Source organism: Thermobia domestica, chromosome 13 (genome assembly GCF_964235325.1).
Source record: "Thermobia domestica chromosome 13, izTheDome1.hap1.1, whole genome shotgun sequence".
NCBI classification, from domain to species: Eukaryota; Metazoa; Arthropoda; class Insecta; order Zygentoma; family Lepismatidae; genus Thermobia; species Thermobia domestica.
Genome location: NC_137466.1, coordinates 200,818,085 through 200,845,209, shown reverse-complemented (window position 1 = coordinate 200,845,209; position 27,125 = coordinate 200,818,085). Strand labels below are relative to the sequence as shown.

Sequence of the window (27,125 nt, the reverse complement as noted above, 5' to 3'; positions counted from 1 at the left end):
TAAAAATCAACTCAGAAGTAATAACTAGCGAATAAAAACACTGGAGATGCTGGGTATCGATCCCAGTACCTCTCGCATGCTAAGCGAGCGCTCTACCATCTGAGCTACATCCCCATTCTTGTAATTCATATTTTTCTTTGATGTATAAATAGTACGATATTAATGAGGTTACGCACGTGGTCAAAGAACCACGCCCTTCATTCATGTGGAATTGTTCCAGAGACTGGACTGACAAAAAGCGAAAAAGGCGACATCTAGTACCCGTTACTGCTACTTTCTTTTCTAAAGTGATCATTTGTATAAGTCACTTATTTATAAACATTGATACATCGAACGTATCGAGTACCCGTCTCTGATTCAGATTAAAGTGTAGGTTTTAGGCACTTTTTAATAAAGGTCTTGTATTTGCAACACTACATGTGTTTTTTTTATCTTTTTTTTAAATACCGGTGTAGTTTTATTTCAAAAAAACTTTCAACATGGAGGCAAAATTAGTGTAGTTAAGAAGACTTGGAAAATTAACAAAATTCAGTAACTTCCTAGAATTTGTCCAAATGTTACATGTCTGTATGCTTATATAAAATAACCTGATGTACTCTTTTCGTAGGATTAGGTAGGATTAACGTGCGATCAAGAACACCAAAACGAGAGCTATTCTAATCATGAAGCTGTCCATGAGAATGTTTTATCCCCTTTTTGAATACTCTGCCCTGTCATGGTAGTTACATAGTTATTTGTGGAGTAAAAGGGGTATTAAGGCAGGGAGTTTCGTTCGTTGGATTGAATTTTAGGGTCCCTTTAAGCACCGCTACGCAAAGAAAGCCACGAGTGTCAATGTCTTAGAGGAAGTACAGTATTTAGTACAAAGACCCGGAAAAAGCGTTCAAAAAAGGCACTTGACTGTTCTCAGCGCAGTAAAGTGTGGCTAATTCTACATTTATTTCATCTAATTGTTTTTATATCTTTGTAGTATTTTAGTATTATGCAGTGTTTAAATGTATTTTATACAACCACGTCAATTATTATGCCCCCCAGTGGGAGCTTATGTGCTTAGGATTTCATATTAGGCTGTAGATGCACGTGTCATATAGCCTCGCTGCTGAGGGAGAAGTTAAATCCAATCCAGTTCAATTATAATATGCCAGTAACAATAGATTTTCTTACGGGAACCAATTATCAATAATAATCCTTAGGGAAAAATACGTTTGGTGTACGTCCTTTTTGGTATAAGTCCAAGAGTATCTAACGAATTAGGGATATATCTATACCGGCTAGGGGCGCACTCACGTAGGTGTCCACCAGGTCAGAAGTCAATATACATTTGTAAACTTTCTTAATAAAGTTATACTTGTTTAGCAGAGAAATTATTGCACTTCTTGCACTTTATCTGTTTTATTTCTCTTCTTATAAGAAGAATCTAGCTTTTTTTTTTTTTTTTTAAAGTATAGGATGAGAAACTTTACAATTACTTATCGTCTTTCCAGGTGCAGAATAACATTGGCTCAATAATTCGTAAATGTAATCACTTGTAATATTGGATCCCCCCAAGCCTTGGACACGTCCCAACAAAACATTTTGGGTGCGCGCCTACTATCGTGGTAACACTGTAATTTGAGGTGTTGAAATTGTGATGCCACTTCCCTCAAGAGCCGACACTGCTTTTATGTAAGCTCCCGCCGAGCCTTGACCGAATCAAAAGTTTTTTAGTAGTCAATGAACGCGGCATATAAGGGTCACTCGTACTCGCTTGACCTTTCTGTCAGCTTCTTCACTACTTGAATTCGATCCACCGTGCTGTGACTAGTTCTAATTATAGCCTGCTTTCTTGGTTGGACAAGATTTTTCTAATCAGAATCCCAATGCTTTTGTAAACACTTTGTAAATTGCAGGGAGAATATGTGTAAATCTATAGTTGCATACATCTTTCGATCTTTGTGTCTTTTCTTATGCAATAGTCCTGAGATGGCATTGGTCAATGAAAAGTTGACTCATGACCCACTACCCATCGTGACCCCCACTCTGACCTACCACCCACAAAAACCCATCCTCAACTTTGATCCATGATCCATGCTTTCCTTTCAATTGAACAAAGAGTTTACACTTGTAATAAAAGAAAGCTGTGAAATTATCACTAATCGGAGTTTGAATTTTTACGGTCAATTTGAAGCACTGCTCTGTTACAATACCAGTAGATCTGATCTTTAACTAACTAACTCTATGGCTTATGGAACCCGGAGGCTCAATGCCGCGTTCACAACAGCTCTCCACTGACTTCTATCCTTAGCTAAATGCATCCAGTTTCTACTCTGTATTCCTATCTCTGCGAGATCCATCTTAATATTGTCCTCCCATCTGCGCCTAGGTCTTCCTAATGGTCGTTTTCCGATTGGTCTTCCAGTCAAGACTTTGAAAGCGTTTCTACTTTCTTCCATTCTAGCTACATGACCCGCCCACCTAAGCCTCCTAGACTTGACGACCCTAACAATGTTGGGTAAACCATATAAATTATGTAGTTCCTCGTTATGAAGTTTCCGCCATTCCCCATTCCCGTTCCTCTTGGGTCCGAATATTCGTCTCAGGATCTTGTTCTCAAATACTTTCAGTCTATGTTCTTCCGTCAGAGTAAGTGACCATGTTTCGCAGCCATACAAAACAGCAGCCATGATTATCGTTTTGTATATTTTAAGCTTCAAATTCCTCGACAGAAATCGCGACGACAAGAGATTTTCAACCGAATAGTAACACGAATTCCCTGCTTTTAGTGGACATTTAATTTCTTCGTGAATATGATTTTCCTCTGTTAATATTGATCCTAGATATTTGAAACTATCCACTTTATCAAAAATATTATTTAATATTTTAACACATCCATAATTTGCTGTAATCCGGTCCAGACGCACTTCCATATATTTAGATTTATCTGCATTTACTTCTAAACCCATGTCCCTGCAAGCGTTTAATAAGATCTTTGCATTTCTTTCTATTGTTCTCCTATCATCCCCTATTAAATTTACATCATCAGCATATGCCATAACCTGGTGAATACCGTTCAACTCTAGGGCCTGGTCGCTATCTTTGATTTTCCTTATAGCGTATTCCAGAACGAAGTTAAATAATAATGGCGACAACGTATCTCCTTGTTTCAGGCCATTTTCGACGTGAAAGCTCGTGGACAAAACTGTTCCTATCCGGTACGATATAAAATTGTAAAGTGTTTGTCATGGGCTATATTACGATGAATTTCAATTTAATTATCATATGTAATTATTTCCTTGTTGAATTACAGGTACTTTTCAGTGAAAATAGGTTCAAATTTGAAAGCCTCAAATCAAGGTAGAGTAGGCCAACGTAAAGAAAAAAAAAATAGAAAGAAAAAGAAAAGAAAAGAAAACTGTAAAATTCGATTGTGTCTCGAAATCTAAGTAGTAAGTCCCATTGCTGGTATTACAATTACAAATATCAATATCCAAAAGTGCCTGAAATTCTTTTTTCATTTATGTTAGATACACTCATCTCAGGTAAGTAAATAGAAACAAATGAAAAAGGAATTAAAAATGGAGGCCTTGAAAGTAAAATGTACACAAACTCACCAGTGTTCAGAAGATGCTGTCTACAATGCACTGAGCAGAGTGGGTCGGTGGGAAGTAGTAGGTCTGTGGGTTAGAGTGGGACACATCCTATTGACCACGACCCATTGACCCACTGCATCTCTGCAACAGTCAATATGACATTACTGGACTCCTCGAAGAAAATCACATGGAAATAGTGCAATGGCCGCAAAGGGACTGATAACTCGTTTTTCTTTATTTATATAGATGAAAAATCAAAGTTTAAATTTTCGAAATTAATTAAAACTTAGTTCCTCCAATTACAAAACTTAAAGATTTGTTCTTATTCGTATTGTTAGTTCCTTTCCACAAGCAAGAAGTGAAGCACTTTATTTATTAGGTCTATGTGGAATTTATGATATTTCCAATAACCATACTTTCTTTCTTTCAGATTGTACCACGTCGTTTTTTTTTTTTTTTTTTTTTTTTTTTTTTTTTTTTTTTTACACCGTTTTTCAATTTCAGAGCCAACTTTTCTTTCCAACTTACATGTTAATGGTCAAAAAAAAGACTGGTAAATGGTGAAAAGACATGCATTTTTCTATACAGGTTTTTTTAAAATCTTTTACTATCTACTTTTCCTTTCTTCCTGTTTTCCATTGTTTCCAACATTTCCTACACTGACTTCTGGGACTCACTAATGGCAGCATTATGTGTAGACAGTCACCCAGAGACGAGAAGAAGCAGAATTTTCGGGGCGAAAGATGAGAGAAAAGCGAGATTTTTGAATACAATCAGATATGCTTTTCGAGACGAGATATTTTCACGGAAACATTTCGAGACGCGATAGTTTCAACTCTTGTCTCATAAGCAACTCTAAGTGTAGACCTATAGTTAATATAACTTGCTTTCGGATCCTTCTATTCGCCATTTTTAAGTGGGTTTACAAAACTTCAAGAGTAGAACGTTGTTCTCCAATTCTTGAGGAAATTATATACTTTCATTTCTTCAGGCCAACTTCTACTTAAGACTGAAACATTGCAGGTGTCTGGACGTGTTTACTAGTAGAAATGGATTCTTGTGTTCTTCTAAAATGGTTAACTTTTAAGTCTATGGTTCCTGTCGTGTGGAAACTGTCTGCGATCAACATCGTGAGATGATCTTTCTCTAATCTGAATTGATTTGTAATTATAAAACTACAAGTGAGGTTCCTTGCACATAAACGGATCTTATAAACGTCCAGTCGCAGCTGAAGAATAAGCTCATAAATAAAAAACCTGTTCTTCGGATGATGAATCCATACCAAAAAGCAAGGGGTCGCGGTGCCTCAGTGGCAGAGCGTTCAGCTCTGGTGCGTGGGGTCCTTGGTTCGATCTCAGCTCGCGCGAAGTGAGTTTTGTGGTAGACGAACACCGTGTGCGTGAGTTTTCTCGGGGTTCTCCCGTTTCCTCCCACTTTCTTCATTATACCATTTCATTCATTGCTCGTAATCACCGTCCCCTTTGGCCTAGCCAGCATAACCATAGAAGGTAAACCTTAAAGATTGAATTTCATTTCCATATCAAAAAGCCATTTCTTCCTATTTGTGTCCGCTTTATACTCTATGGGAGAGCAATATTGAAACGAGAAGTGGTCACTTTCCTTGTAATAGATAAATGGAAGTCCGAAATTGAACGTATCCATGCGAAACAAATCTCAGTACCTTATTAAGGTTAATTCACACATAGTGTGCCGTTCCCATGCCGTAGTGCGTTCTTGTCGTGGTTCATGAAATTTCTTTTCAGATTTGAGATTGAAAATTCATTCAGTTCTTTTTTCTTTTTTTTTTTCTTTCTTAATTGACACATGACGTCTGTGCCGTTCCCACCCCGTGCCTCAACAGGCCGCCCTGAAGAGAAACCAACCCGGTCGTGGCTCGTCGGCCGCGATCCTTCGGCTTTCTTTGGAGCACACGAAGCGACACGAAGTTGACCAGAACCAAGTCAAGTGGTGTTGAAAGCAGTAGGGGCATGGTATGTGTAAAATAGTCGCGGTCGTGAAATGAGTGGAGCCTGGCAGGGAAATGGCATGGGCACAGCACACTACGTTTTGATCAGCTTTTAGTGCTTCTCCACTAACTCTATGGCAATTTTTGTTCAAACAGCAAATCGTATATTTCTCATTAGTACATCTTTAATAATACTAATACTAATACTAATAATAATAATAATAATAATAATAATAATAATAATAATAACAATAATAATAATAATAAACTTCTCGTTGTCCCTTACTGTTTATGCCCTGATTCCTATGGAAGTACGTACTTCCAATACTTATCCAAAGCATAGCTTTTAAGTTTAATAAACAGATGAATACAGTTAAATCATAAATAAATCATGTGGGCTGCGTGTTCCCTCTCTCTCTCTCTTTCTCTTTTGTTATTAATCACTCCGTGAGCAAAACAATACCTTTATTGTAAAAAAAAAAAAAAAATATTAACGTGTAACAGTTTCGCCATCTACCCACTTTGGCTTCATCAGACAGTATATACAGAAGATAATATGTGATGAAGCCAAAATGGATAGTTGGCGAAACTGTTCAAGCTAATTATTATTATTATTATTATTATTATTATTATTATTATTATTATTATTATTATTATTATTATTATTATTATTATTATTATTATTATTATTATTATTATTATTTTTAAACGAACATATTGTTTTGCTCAGCGAGTAGTTTAAATCAGATTTAAGTCTGTTAAAAGCAAACCTTGTCCAATGGAAAATATTATAATCCTAACTTATTGACACTAATCATTCTACTGTAAGTACTGAATTCATAGCCTATTTCTAATCTATTTGAAGACTGTACTAATTTCCATATAGTTCTCGTTGATGTGATGTGCCCGGATATGAAATATATAACCTGATCCACTGAATATCAGTAACCCAGCTAAAGAAATCATAAGCCGGTTTTCATTAAGATGATAAAAATTAATCGTCGGAGTAGGGTTTAAAAACGAGACATGTGCTCACCAGGGCTCGAACCTGGGACCTTCCGCGTGTTAGGCGGATGTGATAACCACTACACCATGAGCACTTATGATTTGTTAGAGGCGTTTATAACGATTGAAAACTCGAATAATTTAACGCGAACTAGTTTCTGTAGAGAGAAGAGAAAGTAGTTTGTTACTAGGCAACGCTGTTATCAAGTTTTTTTCTTTTTATGACATAATTCTTGCCTGTGCGTAAATTCCTCCGTACAGCAAGTGAAGGTCACCATAACCTTAAAAAATATAAATAAATAAAAAGAGTCGCTGCATTATGTTTCGAGAAGGAAGATACAGAAAATAAAGTCATTAGTCAGGGATGTAATGGGACGTGTATGAGAGCACACACCGTATACCCAGTGTTGTCAGATTCAGTATAACAGACATCCCGCACAAAGCCCTGAAATTTCCCGATCAGTTGCAAAATTTCCCGCCAAGAAAGAATATCAATCATTAATTAATTAATTAGTCATTACTTTTTTAATTAATTAATCATTATATTAATAACTTCAAATTAAAATGAAATAGGATCTATTTCTGAACTACGAATCAGAAGTACAGCCTTTTCTGCGGGAGGAGAAATCTATTATAGGGTCATCTTCCTGTTTTTTCATCTGTATTTATTTGGTGTAAATGTACTCCCATGCGCAAAAAAAATTGCGCGTATACTGTAACTCACGATTTTTCGCAATTATTTCATTTTCCTTATGTTTATGGGTAAAATTCAGTTATTAGTATGTGGACATAATAGAAAGCAATCCATCTAAGGAGATATTTCCAAAAAATATAATAAAATAATAAAAATACAAGCAAAAAACAAAATTATGTTCGGTTTTGTGTATACTGGCAATAATGTTTTCGAGGGAATTTTTGGAGTAGCACAGCACGATTGTAGAGGGAATTATAGAATTGGTAACAGAACAGGGGGAGAATTGAATCAAGGAACAGTGGAGTAAAATATTGCATTTATTGGCTTAAATCTAGGATGTAAATTGTCTGCCAAATATAAATTAGCTTCTGTAACCAAAATGTTGTACGAAAATATATAAACAAAGAGAAAAACTGTTGTCTTAAGTTTGGAAGTGACATGCTCTATAGCCATGAGCATTTATTTCTTAAGAAAAAGGTAGTTAACAAAAGAAAGTCTGTGTGGTCAAGTAGGTAGAGTGACGGACTAGTAATTCTTATACTGTTTTGACCCCAGATCGAATCTCATCCGGTCATGTTCATTTTTTTTTTTTTTTTTACGAAACATTAAAGAAGTGTATAATTTGTATGTTAATAAAAACTGAAACAATACAATAAAGAAATAACTTTTTGTTTCCTCTGATGACGTATTCATTTAGAATTAGTGTACTATTAGTAATAGCCATTGCTTTCAGTTTATGCTGTTATATAGGTTCTTTTATCATTCTCTTTTCTTGAAAAAAAAAACAAATTTGTCTCCAATAAAGTATGAAAAATATATATAGTCAGAAACAGACATCTTAGTATCAAACCTGATTTATCGTGATGAAATAAACAAGTTTCCCGTTATTAAAAAAGAAAACTATAGAAGATCATTGAATTTGGTCTTTAGGTTTTTAGTATGCTATATATATTCTTTATAAGACTATACTTTATAAGGCAAGATGTGCGATCATACCCACAAATTTAGCTAGTGGGTGAAAGATGTTTTCGGCACAAATATTTTACAGGTCTAGGTGCATGAAACACCAATACGCCATGGTCTTGACCTTCGTTTATTTCACATTATTATCCGACATATCATACCAGGTAAAAAGCAGCATCAAGCGGCAAGAAAAACTGCAAGTTGTGGTCTTAGTCTGTTTTTGATGCTCCGGACTCGATCGCCTAGCACGCCCGTCTATACCTTGAGTCATACGTCTATCATTCAGTGCAGGCACATATCCAGCGTTACTTTTCGGAGGGGGCCCGACAAGAAAGCTCGTAAGCACGTAATTCTAATGTTTCAAAAATATCAATAATAATAATAATAATAATAATAATAATAATAATAATAATAATAATAATAATAATAATAATAATAATAATAATAATAATAATAATAATAATAATAATAATGAGACAGTTCTGAATTTCTCTTAAACATTTCTTACTTTTCATTTATGAACCGGTCAAACTGCATTCTAACACAAACGAAATCAAAAAAATATTTTCTAGAAACATGTAAGGAAAACTGTCTGCTACGTATATCACATAACAAAAATAGCAAATGGCAATGAGTGTATCGTTCTAATACAGTAATGTTATAAACAGAACGGAAACGAAATTGTAATTCCATTTAAAAGTGTTCTTTAATTCCACCTGGTATCAATGGCATTACGGTATATTCTTACAAGTAACACTTCCCAAGTGTAACACTCCGATTTTGATAAAATTTGACAGGCAGATACTACACATAAAATAAACGAATACATGTTTTTTTTTTAATTTTCTGCGGAAAAACGGTTTTTGGGGGCAAAAGCCCTCACCCAAAATTTTGAAAGTTAACGCCCGAAAGACAAGAAAAAAAAGTGTACCAAAGTGAACGAAATTGTGCACAGATATGGCAGACGTAAAATGAAGGAATACGTGTTTTGTATTTTCCTGGAAAAACGGTTAGGTGGGGCACAGACCCCTCCAAACCTTTGATCATGAAATATCAAAAGTGCTAGTAACAATATGTCTGATGTGTGTAAAGGACGAAGAATTCCAACGACACTTTGTGTATGGACAATACGCAAAAACTAAACGAATACCTGTTTTTTTATTTTCTGCGGAAAAATGGTTTTAGGGGACAAAAGCCCCCATCCAAAATTTTCAAAGTTGACGCCCGAAAGGCAAGAAGAAGTGAACCGAAATGAATGAAATTGTGCAAAGATATTGCAGACGAAAAATGAGGGAATACGGGTTCCGTATTTTCCTGAAAAAAAAAAAAAAAAAAAAAAAGAAATGAAAAACGTTTGGGTGGGACACAGACCCCTCCAAAACTTTGATCGTGAAATATCAAAAGTGCTAATAATAGTATGTCAGAAGTGCTTAAAGGACATGAAGAATTTGAACGACACATTGTGTAGGGACAATACGCAAAAAACAAACGAATACAGGTTTATTTTCTGCGAAAAAATGGTTTTAGGGGGCAGAATTCCCCACCCAAAATTTTGAAATCGTGCATAGATATTCTAGACGTAAATTGAGGTAATTGTGTTTCGTATTTTCCTGGAAAAAAAGCGGTTGAGTGGGGAACGGACCTTCTAAGCTGTTGATTACGAAATATTAAAAGTGCAAATAAGTATACATCAGAAGTTCCTAAAGAGTATGGAGAATTGCAATGAAACTTCGTATAGGGACAATTTGCAAAACAATAAATGAAATGCGTTTTAATTTGTACGACAAAACAGTGTCTAGAGCCCCTCCAAAAAAAAAAAAAAAAAAGGTAAATATTACCGTAAAAGTGCAGGAAGGAATGGACCGAAGCAAATGAAATTGTGTGTAGATATTGTATAGACTGTATGTAAAATAAGGACTTTCGTGTTTTTAAGATGTCCCTATCAATTTTGGCACATCAACAACAAACAGGAAATTAATCGGCACGTGTTTTTGTTTATGCGGAAAAACGTTATAAGGGTTAAAGTTGCCTCGTGATATACTACAAAATACGCTAACTGTTTGTGCTTGTTGTTGATCTGCCAAATTTGAAGAAATCTGATGGAGACGCTTGTGAAACACGAGAGGCTTTATTTTTCATATCCAATATCTACAGACAATTTCATTCGCTTCGGTCCTCTCCTTCCGACACTCAACAGTTTTTTTTTTTTCTTTTCAGGAAAATACGAAGCACGTATTCCCTCATCTTACCTCTACAACATTTGTGAACAATTTCATTCAGTTCGGTCCATTTCTTCTTCCCTTTCTTGCGTCCAATTTCAAAATTCTTGGTGGGACCTTTTGCCCCCTAAAACCGTTTTTTCGCAGGAAATAAAAAAGCCGTATTTGTTTATTTTTTGCTTATTGTACTAACACAAAGTTTTGTTCCAATTCTTCGTGTAAATTTAGGCACTTCTGGCATACTGTTATTAGCACTTTTGATATTTCATGATCAAAGGTTTGGAAGGGTCTGTGCCCCACCTAAAAGTTTTTTCCAGGAAAATACAAAACACGTATTTCCTAATTTTATGTCCGCAATATCTGTTCACAATTTCGTTCACTTTGGTCCACTTGTTTTTGCCTTTCGGGCGTCAACTTTCAAAATTTTGGGTGAGGGCTTTTGCCCCCTAAAACCGTTTTTCAGCAAAAAATAAAGAAGCACTTATTTGTTTATTTTATGTGTAGTATCTACCTGCCAAATTTTATCAAAATCGGAGTGTTACACTTGGGAAGTGTTACTTGTTATTAAATAGAATTATAACAACAACGCATTGTCCACAGTTTGGACACTGACTCAAAGTAATCTGACATAAAAGAACCTCAAAAGGGAAAAAGTAGGTTTATTAAAAAGTGCTTGAGGTTTGGTAAGGGACAGCTTCCAGGACCTCACGCTGGATACGTCACTGAGTCAATGCATTGTATTTGTTTCTTGCAAAACATGATAATTAGATGCGTAATATGTAAAATTATATCATAGTTTGACTTTTAATAGGTCTTTCCTTAATACATCCATATTATCCGGTGTTCTGCCTGCCTGTTTCATGTCGGATAAGCGAAACTCTACTGTATTTTCAAAGATAGCATATACACAGGGGCTAGAGGTCTGCACGGGCCGGAATTTTTAGAACGGACCCGGCCCGTCCCCTTTAATTTATAATCTATAGGCATTAGCGGATTAAGGGCGGAGCCAATGGAGCCCAGGCTTCGGGGCCCCAAGCTCAGGGGGCCCTTTAAAATCCCTCTGTTTAATACTAAAATATAGTAATCAACTTATTATATTATAGGCTTCAGACCGATGCTATTTTTTTTCCCGCTCGTTACGCTCGCGGTATCGCTAGATTTAAGTCTCTCTATCAGCAGCATTTACCTGTTAATAATGAATGCAATTATTTAATTGTTGATAATGAATTTAACTAAACTAATTATTCTAAACTTGGAGCATAGTTCTCGGTAGTTCCATAAGCCTATATGGCTGTGGAAGGCAGAAGAGAAAATTTATGCACTGGAACTATTCTTAACATAGGGCCCCTTTAAAACAGTCGGTTCTAGGTCCCCAAAAGCCTTAATCCGCCCCTGTCTATGAGCACTATTTCACGAAATGCTGGTATTTTTTAACAAATGTGTTCATCATCAAGTTTTCATAAAGTAGTCCCTTTCTCCTTTAAGTAATTTCAGAGCCCACGGTGTTTCAGTGGTAGAACGTTCACCTCTGGAGCATGGAGTCCTTGGTTCGATCTATGCTCGCGCCAAGTGAAACTTGTGCTGGACAAACACTAAGCGTGGGTTTTCTCGAGGTTCTCCCGTTTTATCCCACTTTCTTCACTCGATCATTTCATTCATTTCTTATCATCACTGTCTCCTTTAGCCTATCCGGCATAATCGTGGGACGTAAAACTTAAAGATTTCATTTCAAATCATTTCAATCAAAAAACAGTTGCAGGAAGTATGTAATTTCGAATAAAACAAACTACTATATACAATTCTGAGTATATTATTCTTTTATGAAATTCTCGCGAACCTTATTTCTAAATCGAAGGGTAAGAAGACTAAATTCACTCTCTTATTATTATAGATCCATTTCAATTGAAGCAGTTGGAATAGTTGAAAAAAAAAAAAAAAAAAAAAAAAACATACCCTATATTCCAGTGTGCCACAATCGGTATAACGCGGCACACTGGTGTGTCCAGCAAAGTGAACTGTGTGACGCAAACTTTTTCCTATTACAGTGAAACCTCTACTAACGGACTCCTCTGTAAAGCGGACACCTCCCGTAACGGACATATTTTGTAATCCCCAAATACTGTAATAGGAAAAAACATATTGGCAAACCTCTCTAAAGCGGACACTCTCTAGTACGGACACGGACAGTCTTTTCTGTCTTTTATAGGTATGATTTACCTCCGTATTACGGACACTTTCTCTAGAAACAAGTTGAAACGTTCAGTAAAAATACATTTTTAGTAATTCATACATATGTCACCATGGAAGCATTATGACAGCACTTTGCCTTCTCAACTGTCTGCTTGCAATCCAGACGAAGCGCCTCTGTTTAACAACACTCTCATGTCTTTTGCTTGCATCCCACTCCCACCCAAGCTGTTTAGACTCAAAAGTGATTGATAATTGTCCGCCGTTTTGAATGACATGTTATTCTGCTGTCCCGCTGGAATCTCTAACCAAGCAAAAGACAAGTTTGGTATTTCTTGCCCTCGGGCACGCATATTGTCCCAAAAAAGACAATACTGGACTGTAATTAACCGCAAATAAAAGCGACATACTGAAAACGTAGTAAAGTGATAAATGTAAAGTGTAGAGAACTATATCATCTTATTTCCATGTTATCCCTCGAACATAAAGTATTGGATGGCGGAGAATAATGCGGGTACAGTAACATTTTGGCAACATTCGTAAATATAAGATTCATGCAAAAAATATTTGTTTCGAATTGCAAATTACCTTGTTTACTCATTTACGTAAGAAAATATTGAAACCTCCTTAAGGCGGACACCTCTCTATAGCGGACATTTTTTTATTCCCCACGGCTGTCCGCTTTAGAGAGGTTTCACTGTATTTCCAAGAATATTTGTCGAGCTTCTGTTATTTATTAATATTATTATTATTATTATTATTATTATTATTATTATTATTATTATTATTATTATTATTATTATTATTATTATTATTATTATTATTATCAACGATTCTTCCATGGATCAGCTGTCTGTATACGGTTAAGCAACCACAAGTATCACATTGAGGGAATGAGTATAATTATTTACTTTAATAGTAATACAAAATCTATTTGCTTGTATATTCTACCGGGAATAACCGCATCCGTCTAGAAAGCTAAGACTAACAACAAAGGGATCCGAAGTTGTGACCACACATCGCCCCAAATCGTGAGTGCCACAAGTTCCCTTCTACGCCTTAGCACAATAAGGGCTGTTGCGTTCAGGGAGAGAGAGAAACAACTTAATTCCATTGCTGTTATATGCTTATTAAATGTTAACTTATATTTATAAATTATGTAAGTGATCGTATCGTTTTCTGTTTATTATTATTAATTATTATTATACATTTCTTATTACGTTGATTGCCATGTGTATGGAATTCCATACACACGGCTCTCCTGTGCAGTATAGCGTGATTATTTTCCATACGCAAACAATGTAGATATTCCAAGTTTGTTGTGTTCGTTCTATAGCTCTGTATGTGAGTAGATACATATGGCGTAGAAATCAAAATATAATGTCCATGCCACGTATATGCAAAACCATACACAAAGACATTTATGAACAAAGACATTGAGTTTGAGTTTAACGTCTCGCTCAGCAACGAAGCTATATGAGACGTCGGCCTACTGATTAACGTGGACTCCGAAGCACGTGAGCTCTCGCCGGGAATCGAAGCCGGGTCTTCCACACCAAAGGGGCGTACGCTAACCGCTTAGCCACTAAGGAGCTCATGAACAAAGACATTTAAAACAAAGGCGAAAACAAAGATGTGTGATGTGATTTTGAGTTTAACGTCCCTTTCAGCAGCGAGGCTATATGAGACGTGGACCTACTGATTAACGTAGAATTCGAACCACATGAGCTCCCGCCGGACGAAAACAAAGGCCTTTGGAATTGACAATAATTGTTTGGACATTTCAGTCGCACCTACCTAATATTAACAACATTTCTACGATAATTTCGTAACATTGTATTATTTCTTTTGTTGATTAGCTTGGTTAGGCTTATTTAAACACTTTTTTCTTTGCACCGACGTGTCACATCTCTTGGATGAAAATACACTAGCTCTCACTGGAAATCAAATCCAGAACCAATGCACTTGAACCATTTGACCACAACAAGGCACATTTAAAAAGAAGTTTCGATTTTGTTCGGAAAATTGTGATTAGGTGTAACATTAAAAATATATATTTAAGAAAGGATACGGAGCAAACGCACTGTACTTTCTCACTCGAATTTTTTACACTGACTTATGTTAGGCTGTAACTATTATTGAAACATTTATTTGGGAAATTGCGAATAAAATAATGTTTTGGAAAACTTTGCTAGAAGAAACTTCAGGCCCAAAAGTAAAGTACCCATTGGTCATATTTTCGTTAGAAATAACTTGATCCATATATTAGAATTATTAAGGATATAATTATATGTGAACTATAAGCAAAAGCGTCTGAGTAATTTCTGAGAAAATCATGAAAAAAGTCACCCCCAAGAATAAATTATCCCTTGTGGATCTTTTCAGGACAAACGAGCTATGCTATATTGTTAGTGTTTTCGTAAAACATTTATTTATGAAATACGAACACAATCGCCTGAGTCGTTCTTGAGAAAATCGCAGGGTAAAACTTACTCTCAAACGTAATATACCATTTCTAGTTTTTCCGGATGAGGGAATTATACCATATAGCTAGTTATTTATGTCACATGTATTTATAAAATATGAACAACAAACATCTCCTGAGTGGTTTTTAGGAAGGTCATCGGGAAAAGCTTACCCCCAAAGGTAAACTCTTCTATCTGTAATTTTGACAGTATATCAAGTAATTTTTAAGCAAATCATCGGGAAAAAAATCACTGTCAAAGTATCTCTTTTGGATTTTTCTTTTCGGAACAAGCGAGTTATACCATATTGTAAGATTATTACAGAAAATATTTTACTGAAATTAGAACAAATTTGTCTCAGTTATTACTGAGAAAATTGTCCAAAAATATTCAACCCTTGAGAAAACCATTTCTTCTGTATGTTATCGGAATAAACGATTTATGCTGTATGTTAGTTTATTAATGAAACATTTCTTTACGAAATATGAACAAAATTGCCTGAGGCGTTAATGGGAAAACTATCGGGGTAAAGCTCACCCTAAGATTAAGCTACTCCTTCGAACGAGTTGTTTGTTAGGTTATTAATGATACGTTTATTTATGAAATGTGATTGAGAAAATTCTGCAAAAAGAACGCATACCATACAGTAAATTACACCATATATATTTTTTCGGAAAAACTATTCATATGCGGTGGAGATTCGTTAATAAAATATATATTTATAAAAAGTAAATAAAATCGTCACAGCTTTTTTTACTTGAGAAAATTCAATTGTTTTAAATTTTAATCCTTCAGTAAATTACCCTTACTTTTAGATGTCGAAGGACATAAAATTCGAAAGATAGTATGTTATTAAAACGTTATGTCTAGAATTCGGTCCAGATACGTTGAACAGTATGGCCTCTATTTGAGTGTGTGTAAAAGCGTGACGAACTGAGAGACGAATAGATGGACAGACATCGAAAAATCATTTTTTCGATATGTAGGAGCCATGTAACTTGAATTCATTGAAATCTGGTATTCGGTTTTTATAACCATAACCACACTTTCTTCTTTCGTCGCTCGAACGTGAAAACGAATAGGCCTACACCGACACGTAATGTGATAATTTGTAATCCCAAAAATTTAATTTTTTATGTTTAATGTGTTGTCACGCTAGAAAAAGAAGCTTATGCATGTTAGATCATTTTATTATCAGTTTTTCACGCTACTGTATAATTCGTCGGAAGCATTCGAGTTATTCACAAAGAGAGCTGTAAAATTTAGTTTTGTTTAAAGAAAGCAATTTTGATTTTTTTTTTTTTTTTTTTTACACAGACTTGCATTTGTTGCACTTGTTGATATGAAACAAAAGGAGAGAGAGAGAGAGAGAGAGAGTCAATACTCTAAAAAGGAACACACACACACAGAAACACTAGAACAGACAACGAGCTATGGCTGTGAATGTGTTCGTCACGCTGTGTGTAAGCTGCAGGCAGGGTTGGCAAGGTAATTTACTTGTTACGTATTTTACGTAAATTACGCGTAATTTACTAGTAATATACGTCATGTAGAAAACCAGTTTTTTACGCAGACGTAGAAAACTATATTTCTTTCATTAAAACTAAGATCATTTTGAATAGTCGGTTATATTGTAAGCTTAGTTTTCTTATTTAAGCATTAAAACATTATTATCTTCTAAACATTATATTTAAAAATAATGATTTCATGCCAAATCATAGTAATAAAAGATAATTTTGGATAGCCCCTCGCCGGCCCACTACTACTTTTCACCTATTAGCGCACACCCAAGCACAACCACCCAACATATAAGCACACACATTAAAAATATGTGTTGGTTCGGATATGTTTGAAGTATCAAGTAACCTTTTGATTATAATAATTTATTGTTATACCTTTGCAGCTTTTAATATAAAACTCGAAACAGTAAAATTTCAGTATACTTTGAAACTTCTATTAGAAAAGAAAAAGAGATTGACTGTTAGGCTCATTTCACCTTCATATTACACACTAACACACACATATAATTGATACGAAAAATACTGATCAGAATATTGAAATAATGAAATTTTAGAATAAACTGATTTGTTTTTCTTCCACGTCTCAACGATACTATGTATACCACTTCACTTAGCACTGGGACATGTTGAATTTTCGATGTAAAAGTTATTAGATTCTCATTTTAAACACACACAACTGAAAAAATATAAAAGCACCCAACAGAACATTATACTAAATTTTTCGGAATGAACTCATTTATTTTGCTCTTTTCTTCAAAGTCCAACAACAACACTAAATATATTTCTTCCCTTAGCACTTGACTATCATTTGAACATTTAATGTAGACATTTTTCATGCTCATAATAAATAGATAAAACTGAAGAAAATACTCAACAGAATATTGAACTACTTGTTTCTTTTTTTTCTTTCTTTTTTTTTTTTTTTTTTTTTTAAGAAACAATTTGTCTTTCTTCCTAGTTCGGATACTGAATATATTTCACTTGGTTCCAATAAAACTGCGTATATCATTTCATTTAAAACTTAGCCATTATTTTAATTCTAAAAAAAATGTTACATGCCATTTCCATTATAGTTTAGTACAATTCGAACACAATACTCTTAATCACACTAATATTCATAACTTGAGTGGTCTTGTAATTTGAGGGTGTAGTATATTTGAAGTAGTTTCTTCGAACGTTCAAAGCTGAGCCGGTTTCTTGTGACGTTATGGACAAAGGACCAATTTGAGAAAAAGTCTTTCAATTTGCGCTGAAGTTGCTAGGATGTTCAGTAACTTCATAGCAAATTCCGACAACTCCTTATGTTGCCGAGTAGCGAAATACCAGAATGTGCGTGGTGTTGTAATTCCCTTCTTCATAAGTTCTTCAAAATTTCCACATTTTCCCCGATATTGCTGGTAGCTAGTTATTCCTGAAGGGCCGAGATTTTCCAACAGAAACTCCTCTACTTGTTCGTGATGCTTTTCTCAGACATTGCAGAAAGTCGTCACAAATGGAGACCACGAAGGCTTACCATTGTTGTTATATTGCACAATAGTTTTTTCCATGGCTTCTCTGGCATAAAACTAAGATCTAGATTACAAAGGGTTTAAAACATGAAACATGATGAAATGGGTTTTGAACAGTCACGCATGCAAACCGTATTATACAATGCTACTTTACAAAGCCAATACAAAATTCCCAGTTTATGCTTATGGTTAAGTTTTGCAAAATCCAGCTAGATTCCATATAATTTAGGAAGAATTTTTTAAAGCTCCGCGCGTAGAACGTTTTCTTTTAATTTGTAGACCTGTTTCTAATTTTTTACGTACTTTACGTATTTTACGTAAATTACGCGTTTTTTACACGTATTTTACACGTCACGTAGAAAACTTTTTTTTACGTGTAATTACCCAACCCTGGCTGCAGGTCGCGCTTGTTTTGTTTTTTACAGACACACTCGCAGTGAGTTGAAGTTACTTCTGCTGTGTTGAAAAAAAAAAAACGGAGAGGGAATGATTAAGCATACCATATCATAAACTAAAAACAATCGCTATTAGTAATAAATAGTAAGCTAATTCTGAATAAATACGTCATCAGAAAAACAGAAAGTTATTTCATTATTATATTGTTTCGGTTCTTATTAACATAAAAATTTATACACTTTCTACAATGTTTTTTAAAGAAAAAAATTGAACAGGATCGGATAGGATTCGATCTGGGGTCAAAACAGTATAATAATTACTAATCCGTCACTCTACCTACTTGACCACACAGATTTTCTTTTGTTACCTACCTTTTTCTTAAGAAATAAATGCTCATGGCTATAGAGCATGTCACTTCCAAACTTAAGACAACAGTTTTTCTCTTTGTTTATATATTTTCGTACAACATTTTGGTTACAGAAGCTAATTTATATTTGGCAGACAATTTACACCCTAGATTTAAGCCAATAAATGCAATATTTTACTCCACTGTTCCTTGATTCAATTCTCCTCCTGTTCTGTTACCAATTCTGTAATTTCCTCTACAATCGTGCTGTGCTACTCCAAAAATTCCCTCGAAAACATTATTGCCAGTATACACAAAACCGAACATAATTTTGTTTTTTGCTGATATTTTTATTATTTTATTATATTTTTTGGAAATATCTCCTTAGATGGATTGCTTTCTATTATGTCCACATACTAATAACTGAATTTTACCCATAAACATAAGGAAAATGAAATAATTGCGAAAAATCGTGAGTTACAGTATACGCGCAATTTTTTTTGCGCATGGGAGTACATATTTGTGTGTGTGTGCCTGCTACTTCCAAGCATTATATTATTTCCTCCTTCCCCTCACTTCACCCTAACATTCCATAAATGACTGGTTATAACAAATACAGTAAGCAAAGGGACATCAACCCTCCCTTCCTTATTTCTTCTCGCACAAAATGGATATTGGCGCGATTAACAATCAGTTCCGTTTGGTTCGGTTTATAAATCTCTCTTGCTGTTTTTGTTCTTTTGACCTTCAAAGACGCTTCCAATCCATGTATTAGGTATTCCATGTACAAAGAGATGAAGATAAGGAGTGAAAAAGAGACGACAAGAAAAGGAAGGAAAGTTGACAAAGTTTCCCATTTTCAATCAGAATTTCCCACATTCCCGCCAATGCTAAGAATTTCTCGTTTTGTGGGAAATTTCCCGCCACCTGACAACACTGCGTATACCCAACTACTATATTTCATAGTCTAGTACAGCGTTTCTCAACTGCTGTGTCACGAATACCTGTCAGGTGTGTCGTGAGATTTTTAACGTCTTTTCAGATCTACCACAAAGAAATTATCTTTAGAAGAAAATACAAATTTATCGCCAACCGACTTGATTTCACACTTGTCTTCCAAATTTAAAGATGGAAAGTTTCCTTTAACACTGTTCATTTTTTCTTTGGAAAGAAACACTGGGCATGAGAGTGTGTCTGTCAAAGAGTTCGTCCACGCATAGATATACTTTGCAAAAATCACTAGGAGCAAATATCTCACTAGTTTTAAGTTTGATGTCTTCTTATATTTCTGATGAAATATTTCTTTCTCATATTTCTGGTTAAGAGTCATAAGTTTCTTTTACGTGAATATATTTGTATTCAAGAGTCTGAAGTAATTAGCTTGTGAGATTAGTATCTCACAGTCGTTCCATAATTTTAGAGAAAAGGTATTGTGTGTATTTTTATGTGTCTGCTTTTTTCCATCTAGGAAAAAAAAACATGCAGGGGTGACGCGAAAGTTTGAAACGTACTTTGGTGTGTCCCAAAGAAAAAATAGGTTCAGAAACGCCGATTCTAACATATGGTCAACTTACTTTTTTTCCGAAAATAAGTGAGTGTACCCTATCTTATTGAAAACAGTCGAGCATGCACGTACTACCGAAAACTCTCTACCATTACATCACTGTCATTACTGTTAAGTCCGTCGTTGATTAAAATTACTTCAACTTTCACAGTACAACTGTAAATATGCTGACACATTTTAAGTAAAAATTATCGTAATTCAATGTACTGTATATTTTGTTTTGTTTATTATTATTATTATTATTATTATTATTATTATTATTATTATTATTATTATTATTATTATTATTATTATTTATGTATACCTAAAGAATAACACTTATTTAATAAATTGCTTAGGGATTTCCTTTTTTTAATTCTTTCTTGAATTTTTTTTTACTAATTAGGGATTGATATATGGGAAGTAAGCATCGTAAAAATATAGTTTTAAAAAAGTTTCAGTAAGATGTATAATATAAGTTCCTAATATTTTAACAATTTTGTGTTTTTAAAATAGCAGATTTGAAATATTTTGATTATTATTTTAAGGATCAGTTGTTTAAAATGTTTACAAACTTAACATTTAAAAACACTACAAAAACATCTTACTTCAGGCAGGTTTGTTAAATGGCATAATCACTGAATCTAATCTACTTCATTTTCAGTTATGTATTCTCTCAGTAGTTTCATCTTTCCAAGATTCAGAAATACTGTGCTGAAATCCAGACCGAAAATAATCTAGAGCTTATCAAAGTAAAGATTTACAAAACTCTGGCAACAATTATTAACATTGAAATTTTTAAGCTCAGAAAAAAATACAATTATTGAATAAACTCACCTGGTCTACTGTATGTAGAGAACACTAGGATGCAGTTGGTTGTAGGATGTAGGTGGTTACCTAAAATGTCCACATAATCACTGGGAGTAATGAGTTCGTTGACCCAATGTCCACATAATCACTGAGAGTCATGAGTTCGGTGACCCAAGGTTCACATAATCACTGGAAGTAATGAGTTCGGTGACCCAAGGTCCAAATAATCATTGGGAGTGATGAGTTAGGTGACCCAAGGTCCACATAATCACTGGAAGTGATGAGTTCGTTGACCCAAGGTCCACATAATCACTGAGAGTAATGAATTCGGTGACCCAAGGTCCATATAATCACTGGGAGTAATGAGTTCGGTGACCCAAGATCCACATAACCACTGGAAGTAATGAGTTCGGTGACCCAAGGTCCACATAATCACTGGGAGTAATGAGTTCGGTGACCCAAGGTCCACATAGTCGCTGGGAGTAATGAGTTCGGTGACCCAAGGTCCACATAATCCTGAGAGTAATGAGTTCGGTGACCCAAGGTCCACATAATCACTGGAAGTAATGAGTTCGGTGACCCAAGGTCCACATAATCACTGGAAGTAATGAGTTCGGTGACCCAAGGTCCACATAATCACTGGGATTAATGAGTTCAATGACTCATGGTATATCAAGAAATTATGGTCCACAGATTCATAGAGCCATCTGCATGTTTTACAGCAAGAAAGAAGCAGTTTAGTGCATAAACTTTTTGGGGCGTCCTCCGCCATGTGGTCTCTTGTTGGAAATAAGATGAAAATTGACTCATAGAAACACGTCACATGTTTGCAACATCGACAGGCCACTTTGCATGTTCTTTGTATGAAAAATTTTCGTTTCTAAATCTAAAGCGTTATTGGCAGCGATCAGCAGATTGAAAATTGCAACCTAGTAGCACATGTTCAGATTGTGCAACTCGCCTCTGACTTTGATTTTGCAAGACACTAATGTTCTAGATGCTGATTAAGTAGTCATTGGTAGGAATCATCTTCAATGCTCGGGGATCCCTGTGATTGAGGCTTCTCTTCCCTCCACTACTATCCTCTTCACTGATGTTTTCTCACGAGATGTAGGTCGTACTCATCTTGGACACTATTCTTCACGACACATTTAATGCAATGGTTTTCGACAAGTAAGCATGCATCAACAATTTGGGTCCTTTAAAATTCGATTCCTGTTCAAGTAACTCTGTGGTAGTCAACATCGTGTTCGTGGGTTATCTTGGGATACTCTCGTTTCTTCCTACAATTTCATTCCACCAATTCTTCTATCATCAGTCGCTTGCCTTAATCATCCATCTCCCTTAGGCTAAGGCTAAATTGCATAATCGTGGACGTTAAACTGAAAGATTTCATTTCAGTTCAGTTCCTTTGAAATTCAGAGGTCTCCAATATTCCATTACAACCATCTTCCCGTTTCATGCTTCCGTTCTGCATCGCCTGATGATTATCTAAAACAGTACTACGAATGGACAGGCGCTGCACACGTGTCCTTAGTGTTAGCAACTGCACCTGACAACTACCGTATACAAAGTATAGATGTTAACATTATTTTCATAACCATGTCCATATATTAAATACAGTTCAGTTAATTAGTTTCTGTTGAGGATTTTCCATTATATGCTTTGAAACATTAAAAACTATTTTATAACATAAAAAGACCTATCTTATTTTTTTTTTCAATTTAGTGTATCTTCTCCAAAACAAACGCAAATAAATTCTTCTGAAGATAGTAAAGAGGACCATTCGATTCAATGTATGGAATAACTATTCAGAAGGGCATAAAGAAAAATTACATATCTTTTATTGTAGGCAACCAATATGTCCTTGCTAGTTTACAGGTTGCAGAGAAGCTAGGAAATGTTACTATTATAGATTTTAAACGAGATTTGGATGGTCTTCGTTATTCGTAAATAAGTTAACGGATTGATGCAATTAATGAACTCGGCCGAGATAATTGCTCCAGCATCAAAAATAATTTTTAAAATAATTACTTTCGATCAAGAGTTATTGTGTGTAGTAACGGACAGACGTACTAACAGCACAATTGTATTAAGTTTCAGTGCGTAATTCTAACAAACAGAACATCGGAAGAAACAGGATTAGGAATTAAATTTCTGAGCTTTCGGTATCTATGGCTATGTTAGCCCGTCATGTATATATAAGGGATAACGTCCCTAGGCAATCACACTGCCCAGGGAGTTGGAGAGGAAGAAAGGAATGGGAAAGGAGAGAATCGACCTGGGACTATTATGTTAGGTATTATCTGTCAGGAAAGTAAATGTACACCTATTTTTCGAGTCTGGCATTCCTGCGCTCCATCCGTGGTGAGTATGAGAATTAAATCAATCAAATGTTTACTGAGGGGCAAAAAGAAAAGTTTAATCTGAAAAAGACATTGCAGAAAGGCACAAGCTGTCAATACGAATAGTGCATAGTGTAAATAAAGGACGACACCAAAAGAGAAAGCCAGAAACAGCTGTTAAGCTTAGAAAAAAAGAGTAAAAATTGTCGAAGTGGAACATAAAACACAAATACAACAAATACGCCGACATCTAAATATTCACAACGCTATGATCTTGGTGTAGTGGTTAAGGTGCTGGCTTACAAATGCAAAGGACGCCAGTTCGAATCCCCGTCATGGACACTTATAAAAATTTTTGTTAATAATACATAAAGCTCATGAGAGATGGTAAAAGAGGTCGTATTTAGTCTTTCGTAGCAATTATTATTGGTAATGTTTAGTACTGATAATACTTTCTGTCTTTGCGTATTGCTTTTATTCTTTTCTTCATTTGGAAAGAGAAGAATATCCGAACAAGTGCTACCAAAATTCCTCATATTTTGAATGTAAACGCCATTTGCAATTAGTAAAGAATAAAAATTAAACGTTCCGATGTAGCTGCAAAAAGTAAAAAAGAAAAACATGGAAGTGGAGTGTTCGAATCCATACTCATGGTTATTAAAAATACAATTTCTACACGCCTTACACCTCCCGACCACGTTTCTACGTTAGCAAGAAAGAGGCTTGTGTTTAGGTTAGGCTGGTCAATACGTTTTGCAAAGGGGCTCGGTTTAGCTCTGACGCATCACAGGTGCGAGAAGGGAGCAAAACACTTTCTCTCTCTCTCCCTCTGTGTGTCTATTTATCTATCTGTATATATATAACGCTATTTGTGAATGCCATAACCACCCTAATTTTCAGCGGATTGAGACGAAAATTGGCACAAACATTAAATGTTGAAATATCTTGATGAGTTCGTTAACCAGAATAATCAGATGAAAATGTTCAAAATGGCGGCCCTTCAAACTCTTAAAAACTTCCAAGGGAACCAAATTTTGCCCATAAATAGATATTCAGAAAGTTTGAATAACTTTTCCTCTTTTACTGAAATATTTGTGTGCAGGGACTTATTGAAATATTGGACCCGATTAATCGCCTAAAGAAGGTTCACGCCCTTTCGCTATAGTCAGGCTTTTTTTTTTTTTTGCAGGAGGGGGGTTATTTTCCTATCGGAACAAGATGATTATTAGTGATGATATGGAATTACACATTAAAAGGAACTTGTGAAACGTGTTATTTGAAAGAATAATATAATAAATGTGCTTTTCCCTAACACAGAGAACTGTAAATAATGTATTTCGAGTTCGGGAGTGTGAATGGCGAGGAGTGTTATTTGATTTGCTTTTTAGTAACACATTGCATTGCAAATAAAGGTAGGCAACATTAGTGGTAAGTAAAACAACAACAGTAATAATAATAATAATAATAATAATAATAATAATAATAATAATAATAGGTGCTGTTTGTGGCAAGGCAATATCTTCCTCAATTCTTCTTCAAACGTAACGATTGTAACGCCATATCTCCCTTACAAACAAAATATTAGCAATTTATATCGAGAGAACGGGAAGTTGTAAGCTATAGTGATGGGAGCAACTTTGGACAGTATGGACTCATAGTACTCAGAAAAATATGCGATTTCAATGAAAAATGAACGAAGAGTCATTGTCATGGGTAGTCATGGGGCAACGGTAAGTCCCTCTTTAGGCAAAATGTCAATAACTTATATCGAGAGAACAGGAGGTGATAGTGCGATGGGACCAACGTTGGACACCGTGGACCCATAAGGCGCATCGAAAAAAATAGGGGGGGGTGCCAGCCAGCCTTACTTATTTCCATATAATAATATAAAAGTATATTGTCGAAATACGCACACGAGTTAGCTAGTAATATTTCATATTACAGTATTATTATTATTATTATCGACAGCGTCTTTTCATTACGTGTGCATGTTTGACATGAAGCCAAAGAGAAGATCCATCATTCGTAGAAAGAATAAGAATAGTCAGTTACTTTAACTGTGAACGACAGCGAAAAATACAAAAAAGTGAGTGCCTGTAGCGAAAAGAAATAATACTTTCTCTCAAATGGATAAAAAAATCAAGCCGAGATAGATTAGAACTCGCATGGACGGTGGGACAAGCCAGTGCTTGGTCCACTTTTTTTTTAACTGACTCACCGAACGTGTTTCAGTAACTTACTTATTGCTAATATTACTTGCTTCACTCGTTTAACTTGCATTTTCTAATAACTTATAACGACAGGGACACGAACAGAGAAACATCGAGAGCAGTTAAAAATTATAGATGCTCTCCCGCCGGGAAATACGGAAATAAATTAGAGAATAAAGAGGGCCCCTTAGCAAGAAAGCTCGCCCCCTTGAGTGATGCACCAACCTATATCTACGTGCACCTCCTACATGCAGTTAGAGATCTAAAGCAGCATGTCGTCTGTGGTGTCGCGCCGCGGTTTTTATCCAAAGACATTTACCGGACAGTGTGTATTAAAGAAAGAAAGAAGGGTAAATAAGAAGATAGGAAAGCGCGTGAAGAATTTTTCACCTCACCATTGGCTTGGGTAGTAGGAGGAGAAACCCCGGAAACACATGGAGTCCAGGGAAACCCCCTTTATCGGTCATGCACATGCTCAAGTTATTTACATGGTAAACCACACAAAGAAGGGGTGGGAAAAACCATGTAAAAGCATATTTTACTGTCTGTAATATTTCAACTTTAAAGCTGGGTGTGATTTAATCTTACTTGTTAATTGTCTGTAGTTTGGTGGGATATTTTGGTTAGTGGGACATGATGTTATTTTTTAGCATGCAATTTGGGCTTCTTCTTCTTCCCCTTCATCCCGTTGCTGCCTGGTTTGGTGTTGTCTTAGTTGGTCTCTTCCTGTTTCTCCTTTGCTTTGGGTCGATATATTCTGGATCTGGGATGTACATGAATCCGTCTGAGCTGGTTATTGGCTGTAGATGTGCATTGAGGATTCTCAGTGATGCTATTTTGATGTCTTTAGCTAGTTGTCTGCTGGTTTCTTGGTTTGTAGCGTTGGTTAGTAGGCTGGAGACCCACACTATGATCCTATTTGTGGCTTCTTTTATGGCTTCATTAACATACTGTTTGATGTGATCTGGTACTGGTATCTGCTGTTGTGATTCTTTGGCTTGCTGTCTTGTTTTCTGTTTCTCTTGTGGTCTGTGTGTCATACTTTGATGCTCTTCTTGTTTGCTTTCTACAGTATGCTTCTTTGTGAAGATCGTCCTTGTTTGTTGTGGAGGTTCCGGATGACGAGGCCGTTTGGGGCAGCCGCTACTTCCGGTCCTATGTCCGTCCGTAGCACAAGTTGCGCAGAACATGTTTGAAATAGGTCTATTACAGGAGTTACTGTGTGATTTCCCACATCGAAAACAAACTCTTTTCTGGTTGCACTGCTGCCTTCGGTGCCCGTACTGGTAACAGTTCCAGCATGGGTCTGGTCTTGCCTGCACTTTGGATTCCTCTACTCTGTGGAGCTTTCCCTTGATGTGTATTCCATGCATTATCAG

At 35.6% G+C, this 27,125-nt stretch overlaps 2 non-coding genes across 2 annotated transcripts; both read right to left on the bottom strand.

Moving 5' to 3' along the window:
• Positions 1–41: 41 nt before the first annotated feature.
• TRNAA-AGC (transfer RNA alanine (anticodon AGC)) lies at positions 42–114 on the bottom strand. Its single transcript has one exon. It is a non-coding gene; the product is annotated as a tRNA-Ala (tRNA).
• A 6,448-nt stretch (positions 115–6,562) lies between these two features.
• TRNAV-AAC (transfer RNA valine (anticodon AAC)) lies at positions 6,563–6,635 on the bottom strand. Its single transcript has one exon. It is a non-coding gene; the product is annotated as a tRNA-Val (tRNA).
• Between the last annotated feature and the right edge of the window lie 20,490 nt (positions 6,636–27,125).